Genomic DNA, 11779 nt, shown 5'->3' with positions numbered 1-11779 from the left:
TTCCCTGTGGATCGACCCTTGACTTGCCCTTACTATTTTCTTAGTAATTGCTTGTTAGGACTTATAAATATTGTTTGGAAAGCGGTTCTTAGTGCCTTAACGACACACTAAAAACCTCTTATCAAAATGGCGCCGTTGCCGGGGAAACTGTGCTATTGATTGAAGTATATTTTAGTTTAGTTTGCTTAGTTGATTTTTCTTTTATTTTCTTTTTACTGTGGTTGTTATTTGCTAATCCTCTGCTTAGCTTTGTTGTGTTACATGAGAAGAAGAACTCACGGTTCACCCACATTGCCTCTAGATCCTGAAATCGACCGTACTTGCGAAAGCTTCGGAAGAATTTGGAAAATTTGACTTTGGGTTCCGAGCCTTCTTCACCAATCTCAAGTACATCAAGTGAAGTTGAATCAGAAATGGGTGAAGCAAATCCACAACTGTTTAGGGATTTCGGAAATCCGGGTTCCTATGTTCTTCAAGGTGGAATTCGACTCCCCACCACCACTACAAATTTCAGCATTCACCCTCAGTATACTCGGATGGTGAAAGCAGAGCAGTTTTGTGGGGGGTCAGATGAAGATCCTCTAGACCATCTCGACAGGTTTCTTGAGATCTGTGCCATGATAACACAAGATGTCTCTCCTGACTACATCAAGATGCACTTGTTCCGGTCCTCTCTTACCGGAAAAGCAAAGTCATGGCTCAAGAGCTTGCCTGCTAATTCCCTCACTACATGGGAAGAAGTCACAATGGCCTTCTTGAAGAAATACTTCCCGGAGTGGAAGACTGCGGACATAAGGAGGAAGATCTCCTCATTTGAGCAAGAGAACGATGAGACACTTGCCGAAGCTTGGGAGCGGTTCAAGGAGATGATCCGTTCATGCCCACACCATGAGTTCAACAAGAATCTACTCATGCGATTTTTCTATGATGGTCTTGATCCGATAATCACGGCCAACCTTGATGCTGGAGCGGGAGGTCAACTATCTAAGATCCCCAAGAACAACTTGAGTCCACAATTGAGGAAGTGATCAAGAACTACTCATGGGGTGGAAGACGAAGAGGTGCTCAACCTAAGAAGAGCGGAAAGTTTGAAATTGACCCCATGGATCAAATTCAAGCCAAGATGGACCAACTCGACAAGAAGCTCTCCAAGATCAATCTTGCATCGTCTACTCCTTCACAGGTAAACTCTTTTTCTTGTGATATTTGTGGTGGTACTAACCATGATACTTCTTATTGTGGAGGTACCCATTCGGAGCATGTGGCGGCAATAATTCAAGAGGAGATGGATATCAAGGAAACCAAGGGTATAGGAACAATCAACAAGGAGGTTGGAGACAACCTCAACAAAACTACACCCAAGGATTCAACCAACCTCAACAAGGATGGAATCAACCTCAACAAGGGTACAACCAAGCTCACAACCAAGGGTTTGCGCAAGGGTATAACCAAAACCAAAACTATAACCAAGGTGGTTCCTCCTCACAAGGGTCCAACACATACCAAGCTCCACATCAAAGGACCAACAACCCAAAACCTCCCTCCAATCTTCCATTTCCCAAACAAAATCCCGAACCTACACCATCTTCCGATCCAACCTCTCTCCAAATTCTCCAACAACTCCAATCCATGAACCAAATTCTCCAAAACCATGAGCAAAGGTTTCAAGAGCTACAAGCCCACAACAAAATGCTTGAAACCCAAATTGCCCAAGTAGCTGAGAAGAATCCCTCCACCCCCACAAATCAACTTCCAGGCCAACCCATCCCTAACCCCAACCTCCATCAAGCCAAAGCCATTCATTTGAGGTCGGGAACAAGTTATGCGGGTCCTAAGATGCCGAATGGGGAGTTAGAGAAGGATGAGAAGCTGAGGTTGTTGAGAAGGAGGATGGAGCTGAGGAAACTGAGAAAGAGGAAGTTGAGGAGAAAGATGAGTCACATGTTCAAGTTGGTGACAAAAACACATTGCCATCACCTCCACCAACCAAATCCTATGTGCCTCCGGTTCCCTATCCTCATAGGTTGGTAGAGAGAAAGTTGAGTGACAAGTTCACTAAATTTCTTAATGTGATGAAGAGCCTGCAAATCAACATCCCATTCCTTGAGGCTATGTCTCAAATGCCAGCTTATGCTAAGTTCTTGAAAGAGATCCTCTCCAATAAGCGAAAACTTGAAGATGAGCTTATCTCCCTACCTTACCAAGTGAGTGCTCTTGTGCAACGAACTATGCCCAAGAAGCAAAGAGATCCCGGGAGTTTCACCTTGCCGTGAAGATAGGTGACTTAGAGCCTAAGGGTGCACTGGCCGATCTGGGAGCAAGTGTCAATTTGATGCCCCTTTCTATTGCAAAGCACCTGAAATTTCCTCTTCATCCTACGCGCAAAACGATTCAATTGGCGGACCGCACTGTGAGAGTCCCTTGTGGTGAGTTGGAGGATATACCGATTCAAGTTGGGCATGTGTTTGTACCATGCGACTTTGTGGTGATGGATATGGAGGAAGATCCTGAGACTCCTCTTATTCTGGGAAGAGAAGCTCTAAAGACTTTGGGTGCCGTGATAAACTGCAAAAAATGACACAATCACGGTTGAGGTAGCTAATGAGCGGGTGGTGTTTGAGTTCTCTAAGACACTGAAGAGACCTATGATGGAGAAAATTTGCCGGGTAAGCCTAGTGGAAGATGAGGTAGAGGACACCATGAGTGTGGATAATTCTGGGACGATTTGTATGCTGCACTTACCGACACCCTTAGCTTGGACATGGAAGAGGAAACACAAGATGAGGCGTTTGAGGTTCTAGCTGCATCATCCACTGATAAAGAGGAGTGTTCTAAGCCTCCTCCCAAGGTAGAGTTCAAACCCCTTCCCTCCTCTCTTAGATATGTTTTTCTTGATGATGCATGTACTTATCCTGTTATTGTCAATTCGAGTCTTGATGACATTTCTATATCAAACTGATTGGAATTTTGCAAAAAATTAAGATGTCATTGGGTATTCGATTGATGACCTTAAGGGGATAAGCCCTTCTCTTGCTATGCATCGTATCCATCTCATCGATAGTAATGCCTCCTCCATCGAGCATCAGAGAAGGCTCAATCCCAACCTCAAAGAGGTTGTGAAAAAGGAGATCTTGAAACTACGTGACGCGGGAATCATCTATGCTATCTCAGATAGCAAGTGGGTGAGCCCGATTCACGTGGTTCCAAAAAAAGGAGGCATGACTATAGTTGAGAATGAGAAAGGAGAAACAATCTCAACTAGGACTGTCACTGGGTGGAGAGTCTGTATTGATTACAGAAAACTGAACAAATCCACCCGAAAAGATCATTTCCCCCTTCCCTTCATTGACCAAATGTTGGAGAGGCTTGCTCGTCATTCACACTTCTGTTTTCTCGATGGTTATTCCGGATTCTTTCAAATCCCCATTCATCCGGATGACCAAGAGAAAACCACCTTTACTTGTCCGTATGGGACATTTGCATATCGAAGGATGCCCTTTGGTTTGTGTAATGCCCCATCCACTTTTCAAAGGTGTATGACAGCAATCTTCTCTGACATGCTAGAAGATTCCATTGAAGTCTTCATGGACGACTTTAGTGTGTGTGGTTCGTCTTTTGACACATGTCTGGTTAATCTTGAATGTGTGTTAAAAAGGTGTCAAGAGACGAACCTTGTACTGAATTGGGAGAAGTGTCACTTTATGGTCGAGGAAGGCATTGTACTTGGGCATAAAGTGTCGAAAAAGGGTATTGAATAGATCCGGCAAAGGTTTCGGTTATTGAGAAGCTTCCGCCACCGAACTCGGTGACGGGGTTCGGCTTTCCTTGGACATGCTGGTTTTTACCGGCGTTTCATCAAGGATTTCTCTCAAATAGCCAAACCATTGACGAATCTACTTCAAAAAGATGTTGATTTTGAGTTTGATGAGTCTTGTACTTCAAAAACACATTGCCATCACCTCCACCAACCAAATCCTATGTGCCTCCGGTTCCCTATCCTCATAGGTTGGTAGAGAGAAAGTTGAGTGATAAGTTCACTAAATTTCTTAATGTGATGAAGAGCCTGCAAAACAACATTCCATTCCTTGAGGATATGTCTCAAATGCCAGCTTATGCTAAGTTCTTGAAAGAGATCCTCTCCAATAAGCGAAAACTTGAAGATGAGCTTATCTCCCTGCCCTACCAAGTGAGTGCTTTTGTGCAACGAACTATGCCCAAGAAGCAAAGAGATCCCGGGAGTTTCACCTTGCCGATGAATATAGGTGACTTAGAGCCTAAGGGTGCATTGGCCGATCTGGGAGCAAGTGTCAATTTGATGCCTCTTTCTATTGCAAAGCACCTGAAATTTCCTCTTCATCCTACGCGCAAAACGATTCAATTGGCGGACCGCACTGTGAGAGTCCTTGTGGTGAGTTGGAGGATATACCGATTCAAGTTGGGCATGTGTTTGTACCATGCGACTTTGTGGTGATGGATATGGAGGAAGATCCTGAGACTCCTCTTATTCTGGGAAGAGAAGCTCTAAAGACCTTGGGTGCCGTGATAAACTGCAAAAATGACACAATCACGGTTGAGGTAGCTAATGAGCGGGTGGTGTTTGAGTTCTCTAAGACACTGAAGAGACTTATGATGGAGAAAATTTGCCGGGTAAGCCTAGTGGAAGATGAGGTAGAGGACACCATGAGTGTGGATAATTCTGGGACGATTTGTAGCTGCACTTACCGACACCCTTAGCTTGGACATGGAAGAGGAAACGCAAGATGAGGCGTTTGAGGTTCTAGTTGCATCATCCACTGATAAAGAGGAGTGTTCTAAGCCTCCTCCCAAGGTAGAGTTCAAACCCCTTCCCTCCTCTCTTAGATATGTTTTTCTTGATGATGCATGTACTTATCCTGTTATTGTCAATTCGAGTCTTGATGACATTTCTATATCCAAACTTATTGGAATTTTGCAAAAATATAAAGATGTCATTGGGTATTCGATTGATGACCTTAACGGTCCGTTTGGTAGTTGGTCATAAATGATGGTAATGGGAATGAATTTGTGTGTAAATTTGTGAGAAATATAATCATGGTAATGCTAATTTATCCTAAAGTGTCCACTTTCCTTGTTTAATTTTCATTCCCATCCAATACCACCTTGTAGGTGGTAATGAGTGGTAATGAAAATTTCTTCCCCTTGGAGACAAAAACACAAGTTTATGGTTGAGATTGATTGCCCATGGAGAAAAAATACCTCCCCATGGAGATTTTAGGGGTGCTTCCCTAATAAAATTACACTTAAAATTCATTCCCATTACCGCAATTTATTAACGACTACCAAACAGGCCGTAAGGGGATAAACCCTTCTCTTGCTATGCATCGTATCCATCTCATCGATTGTAATGCCTCCTCCATCAAGCATCAGAGAAGGCTCAATCCCAACCTCAAAGAGGTTGTGAAAAGGAGATCTTGAAACTACGTGACGCGGGAATCATTTATGCTATCTCAGATAGCAAGTGGGTGAGCCCGATTCACGTGGTTCCAAAAAAAGGAGGCATGACTATAGTTGAGAATGAGAAAGGAGAAACAATCTCAACTAGGACTGTCACTGGGTGGAGAGTCTGTATTGATTACAGGAAACTGAACAAATCCACCCGGAAAGATCATTTCCCCCTTCCCTTCATTGACCAAATGTTGGAGAGGCTTGCTCGTCATTCACACTTCTGTTTTCTGATGGTTATTCCGGATTCTTTCAAATCCCCATTCATCCGGATGACCAAGAGAAAACCACCTTTACTTGTCCGTATGGGACATTTGCATATCGAAGGATGCCCTTTGGTTTGTGTAATGCCCCATCCACTTTTCAGAGGTGTATGACAGCAATCTTCTCTGACATGCTAGAAGATTCCATTGAAGTCTTCATGGACGACTTTAGTGTGTGTGGTTCGTCTTTTGACACATGTCTGGTTAATCTTGAATTTGTGTTAAAAAGGTGTCAAGAGACGAACCTTGTACTGAATTGGGAAAAGTGTCACTTTATGGTCGAGGAAGGCATTGTACTTGGGCATAAAGTGTCGAAAAAGGGTATTGAAGTAGATCCGGCAAAGGTTTCGGTTATTGAGAAGCTTCCGCCACCGAACTCGGTGACGGGAGTTCGAGCTTTCCTTGGACATGCTGGTTTTTACCGACGTTTCATCAAGGATTTCTCTCAAATAGCCAAACCATTGACGAATCTACTTCAGAAAGATGTTGATTTTGCGTTTGATGAGTCTTGTACTAAGGCTTTTGAAACTCTTAAGAAAGCCCTTACTTCTGCCCCCATTGTGCAAGCTCCGGATTGGAGCTTGCCTTTTGAACTAATGTGCGATGCTAGTGACTTTTCAGTGGGAGTTGTTCTTGGGCAACGCAAGGAAGGGAGGCTACATGTGATAGCCTATGCAAGTAGGACTCTGGATGATGCTCAACGGAACTATGCAACTACAGAAAGGAAATGTTGGCCGTGGTATTTGCTTTTGACAAGTTCCGTTCCTACTTGACATGTAATAAGGCGGTGGTGTATACGGATCATTCTGCGGTCCGGTATTTGATGAGTAAGAAGGATGCTAAGCCTAGGCTCATTAGGTGGGTGTTGCTTCTTCAGGAGTTTGATTTTGAGATGAAAGAGAAGAAGGGGACGGAGAAGTGGTAGCTGACCATCTTTCACGCCTCCCTCTGACAATCTGGAGGAGATTCCTATCGAGGACGATTTGAGAGAAGAAGCCTTGTTCGCCATTCTGAACAATGAGGTTCCATGGTTCGCTGATTATGCAAATTATTGGCTTGTGGGATTGAACCTCATGGTTTTACTTCCCAACAAAGGAAGCGGTTCTTTAAAGAAGTTTCGAGGTCTACTGGGATGACCCGCTCCTTTTTAAGAAGTGTGCTGATGGCTGTTTAGGAGGTGTGTTCCTAATCATGAGATGGCCTCGGTTTTGCATCATTGCCATACTTTGGCATGTGGAGGACATGGTGGAGCAAGCAAAACTGTTGCTAAGGTGCTCCAATGTGGTATGTTCTGGCCAACATTGCATAAGGATGCCCGAACATTTGTGGTGGCTTGTGATAGATGTCAACGGAGTGGTGGCATCACAAAGCGACACGAGATGCCTCAACAGAACATTCTTGAGGTTGAGCCGTTTGATGTCTGGGGGGTCGATTTTATGGGCCCATTCGTTCCTTCCTGTGGGAATGTATATATTCTTGTTGCGGTCGACTACGTGACCAAATGGGTGGAAGCCATTGCCTCTCCCACCAATGACCATAAGGTAGTCACCAAGCTTCTGAAGAAGATCATCTTCCCTCGATTTGGGGTGCCCCGTGTATTGATCAGTGATGGTGGTTCACACTTCGCCAAAAAGCAATTAGAAGCATTTTGAAGAAATACGGGGTGAATCACAAAGTAGGTCTTCCTTATCACCCCCAAACACAAGGCCAAGTTGAGGTTTCGAATCGAGAGGTTAAAAATGTTCTTGAGCGTGTGGTCAATAGGACACGAAAGGATTGGTCTTTGAAACTTGATGACGCTCTTTGGGCTCTTCGCACGGCTTTAAGACGCCCATAGGCACCACTCCCTATCGCCTTGTGTATGGCAAGGCATGTCATTTGCCGGTTGAGCTTGAGCACAAGGCTTGGTGGGCAGTTAAGGAGCTCAACATGGATCTACACTTGGCGGGAGAAGCTCGAAAAGAAAGGCTAGTAGAACTGGAGGAATTTCGTTTTGACGCTTATGAGAGTTCTAGACTATACAAAGAGCAAACGAAGAAATGGCACGACAACCGGATTCAACAACGAGATTTCCGGGTTGGGGACAAAGTCTTTTGTTCAACTCAAGACTAAAGCTTTTCCCCGGAAAGTTAAAGTCAAAGTGGTCGGGTCCCTTCTCCGTGTTGAAGACTACTCCTTATGGGGCTTATGAGTTATGGGTGAGAACGGTCCATTCTGTGGGAACGGTCAAAGTTAAAGTCTACCATGATTCGCATGCTGTTGGTCCATTGGTTGCTTGATTCTTCGCTCACCTGAGCGACTCTCTGTGATGGATATCCTTTTTAGTCAAGCTAATGACTTAAAACAAGCGCTACACGGGAGGCAACCCGTTTCTTTTTTCTTTCTTTCTTTTATTTTTCCTTTGTTGTTAGTTAGCTTTTGATTTATCAGTCAGCCATGAGAGGTACATTGGAACATCTGAATTTTTATGAGAAGTTGAGTGAATTGAGTGTTTTGGAGAAGAAATATGTACAAACAGACGGGTTAGGTGCTCCCGCACCGTTCATGTGCGCCCGACATGAGAAAAATTTTCGAAAAAAACTTTGGTGCGCCCGCACCAACAAGTGCGCCCGCACCAAATTTTGCAACGATTTTGAAAAAACAGAAGACTTTGGTGCGCCCGCACCTAGTCCATGTGCGCCCGCACCTTATAAAAAAAATTTTCGAAAAAAAAGCAGGTGCGCCCGCACCACTTCTGTCGACTGATTTTGAAAAAAAACAGACGACTTTGGTGCGCCCGCACCTCGACGTGGTGCGCCCGCACCAAAGCCTACGAATTTTTTTGGAAAAAAACAGAAGGGTGTGCGCCCGCACCTCCTTTGGTGCGCCCGCACCAACGTGTTTTTTGAAAAAAATTTCGGTTGGTGCGCCCGCACCAACGGTGGGCACGATCGCAAGTTAGTCAATTTTCGGGCCTCCTCTCCTTTCCTCCTAATTTTCAAACTCTCTCTCACACTCACTCACTTTCTCTCTCTTCCTCCTCTCTAGATCCGGCGACACACCCTTTTCCGGCGACTTTCAAGGAAATCTCACCAAAATCTTCATCACCATCTTCTCTACAACATTCAAAGCACAAAAATTGGGGGTTTTGCAAGGATTTGATTTCTAGGGTTTCAAAATTGGGGATTTTCATCTCCATGTTGGTAACTCCCTTCTAATCTTTGCTTTTTCATCAATAATCTACTAAATTGGACTTCTAGTGTGTTTTCTTTTAGATTGCATGCTTGTTTTCCTAATTTTTTTGATTGTTCATGAACTTTGTCATATTTGTGTTTGGTGATGTGGTGAACATAGCAATTTTTGTGGTTTGTGATAAATTCATAAATTCTTACTTTTGAGAACTACATTGCAAATTGTAGGTGTTGTTGTTTTTGTGCATAATTGTGGTTGGTTTGGGAAATTGGCTTGAAAGTCTCTTTGAGTGGTGAAACTCTTGATTGCTAGCAACTTTGTTGCTACTAATTGTGGATGGCTAGCTGGTAGATCTTAGGTTAGTTTTTTTTTTTCTTTTTTGTGTGTTTCCTTTTTTGTGGTTTGATTTTTCTTTTTTGTGTTTTTGTTTTTTTCTTTTGGTGTTTCTTTGTGTAGAGAGTCCGCTTTGTGGTTGTGTCTTTGCAGCAGATCATCACTTCTCCTTCCCTTTTTCCAAACAAAATTCTTTTCACCATGGGAAGAAGTAGTGGTGAAGGCTCATCCAGGTCTAAGCGAGCAAAGACGGGGTCCTCTTCACAAGGACCTTCGTCTAGCTCGCATCCCCCTCCCCTTTATGCTCTAAAGTTTCCCAAACGCCGCTCATAAACAAATTTTCCAACAACTTTCTGAGCGCACGTTTCGTCCCACAAGTTCTATGACCACACTACCTGCAACTACCTTAACATCGAGTCGATGATAAGGGAGATGGCAGATAATGTCGGGTTATCGGACTTCCTTGATTTCATGAACCTACTTACGATCAACTCACTCTCGAATTCTTGAGTACGTTGAACGTAAGTAATGTGACAGGTGCTCTAACTATTCAATTTCGTATGTTTAATCAAGCTAGAGCACTGTCTTTTGACGAATTCTGTGAGGGTTTGGGATGGACCCTCGAGCTCCCTGCGATGCCTCTTTGGGCATCATCTGGCAGGGATACAATGAGCAAGATGGTGGGCAAAGATCACCAACGGTACGACTTCGTTTCGGAACGAACTCGTCCAAAGCGTCGGAGATCATCCACCTTGCTCTCCGTACTTCCATAGGATGTTGGTTTACACCATCTTTCCTAAACAGGAAGTCGGGCAGTTGCGGAAGGACGAGCTGCTGGTTCTCTGGTTGGCCACTGACGGGGCCCACCATAGAGCCCGCATTAACTTTGCTGCTCTCCTCCTCAACCGACTGCAGGAAATTCGGGGGGGCACAACGGTGACTGGGGAGATCCTTTGTGGTGGCATGGTCACCCGGCTAGCATCCTACCTTGACTTGACCGATGACCTGGCTCGCTTGGAAGCCAGCTGCCTACTGTTGGTCAGTCCAACAGATTGGATGGTGCCAGCTGCAGCAGATGAAATTTCTGCGCAATTATAAAAAGGAAAACTGCATCTGGCTTGTGGGGGGCGACCTTACTGTTATATAGGGCCCGACTTCGTTTGGGACCTCCCCTAACGTTGAAAACCGTTGGCGGGTTCCCCCTGCCCATGACATCCCACGGGCTATCCCTGAGCCCATCCTAGGAGCGCATTCCACGCGTTCCGAGAGGTCCGAGGCCCGACCACCGCATTCCTGAGAGTGAGGTGCCGAAGCTTCCTCCTCTCAATCCTTTGACATGGGCTCTGTCATGCAGCCATAGCCCAGATGCAGGCCTCTCAGGAGGCCAATCACCGTGCGGTTACGGCTACTCTTGACCGTCGACCATGGTTGTCTAGGGTGGCTTGGCGCACTCACCTCGCCAATGTCCACTCCGGACATGAGCCTCCCTTCCCTAACCATCCCCACTATCCTCCTTCTTTCGACCCTCGAGAAGGGCCGTTTGAGGAGCCTTCTTCCGTCCTTACCCCCACTACCCATCCTACTATCCGATGGGTACTCTGGTGGGTATTTCCTCCTTACCCCCCTCCCGATGGGGGTAATGGTGGGAACTATTAGGAGCTTTTCATAACCCCCCTCCCTCTCCCTCCTTTTCCAACTCCGAGCGCTTTGCTTAAGCTTGGGGGACTTGCTTGTATGTCTATATCTTTGGGAGTTTCGGGGTCATAGATGGTTAGAAGTTAGGGGTCTCATTGGTTTTCGGTTGTATTGGTGATTATTCCTGTCTGTGGTTTTGACATCCCCCTCCCCTGCTGACTTCTCTTCACCTGTACAGCTTTGCTTTGGTAGTTTTGTTTTGCTTTTGCTTTGCATATTTTTATATATAAAAAAAAAAAAAAACAAAAACATTTTCCTCTTTTATTCTTTTTCTTCTTTTTTTCTACATTTAGGATAGCTTGGTTCGCATGCATGATTTGTGGCTAAAGAGTTCATGACTTGATTGGAAGACCTTCCTTATTATTAGACTTGATGATTTTGGAAGCCCTGTTGTGACTTTAGGCGTCCTTGAAACCGATAACTTTTGGTAGATCTCTTTGAAATTAGGCGAGTTGGATGAATGGATTGCCTTGCCCCTTGTGCGATGAATCCCGAAGGAGGGCCAAGAACCTCGTAAGACTCACTACAACCCTCACCATTGATCGCCTAACTTGTGACTTGCATTTTAGCTCCCCAAGATTACATAAGACGAGCCTCTAGGAGAATGATTTAGGGCGTTTCTTTTGCTAGTAATAGGAGCTACAAAGCCAAAAGCTTGAATACCTGCATAATATTCGCTTTCAACCCATCTGAGCCTTTCTATCCTATTTTTGCTTAACCCACATAATGAGTCATGGCCAAACTTTCCCCAAAGTGGAGTACATGTGTAGTTTTTGTTGAGTTAAGTGGTTTTGATATTAAGTCTTGGTTGAAAGAGAGTTAATGTGCTTGTATGA

The 11779-nt window shown here is 44.7% G+C and overlaps 1 non-coding gene across 1 annotated transcript; it reads right to left on the bottom strand.

Annotated features, from left to right (window-relative positions):
- Positions 1-788: 788 nt before the first annotated feature.
- LOC125499183 (small nucleolar RNA R71) lies at positions 789-895 on the bottom strand. Its single transcript, XR_007275900.1, has one exon. It is a non-coding gene; the product is annotated as a small nucleolar RNA R71 (small nucleolar RNA).
- Between the last annotated feature and the right edge of the window lie 10884 nt (positions 896-11779).

The sequence above is a fragment of the Beta vulgaris genome, chromosome 6 (assembly GCF_026745355.1).
Source record: "Beta vulgaris subsp. vulgaris cultivar EL10 chromosome 6, EL10.2, whole genome shotgun sequence".
NCBI lineage: Eukaryota > Viridiplantae > Streptophyta > Magnoliopsida > Caryophyllales > Amaranthaceae > Beta > Beta vulgaris.
This window is presented reverse-complemented; position numbering and strand designations above follow the sequence as displayed.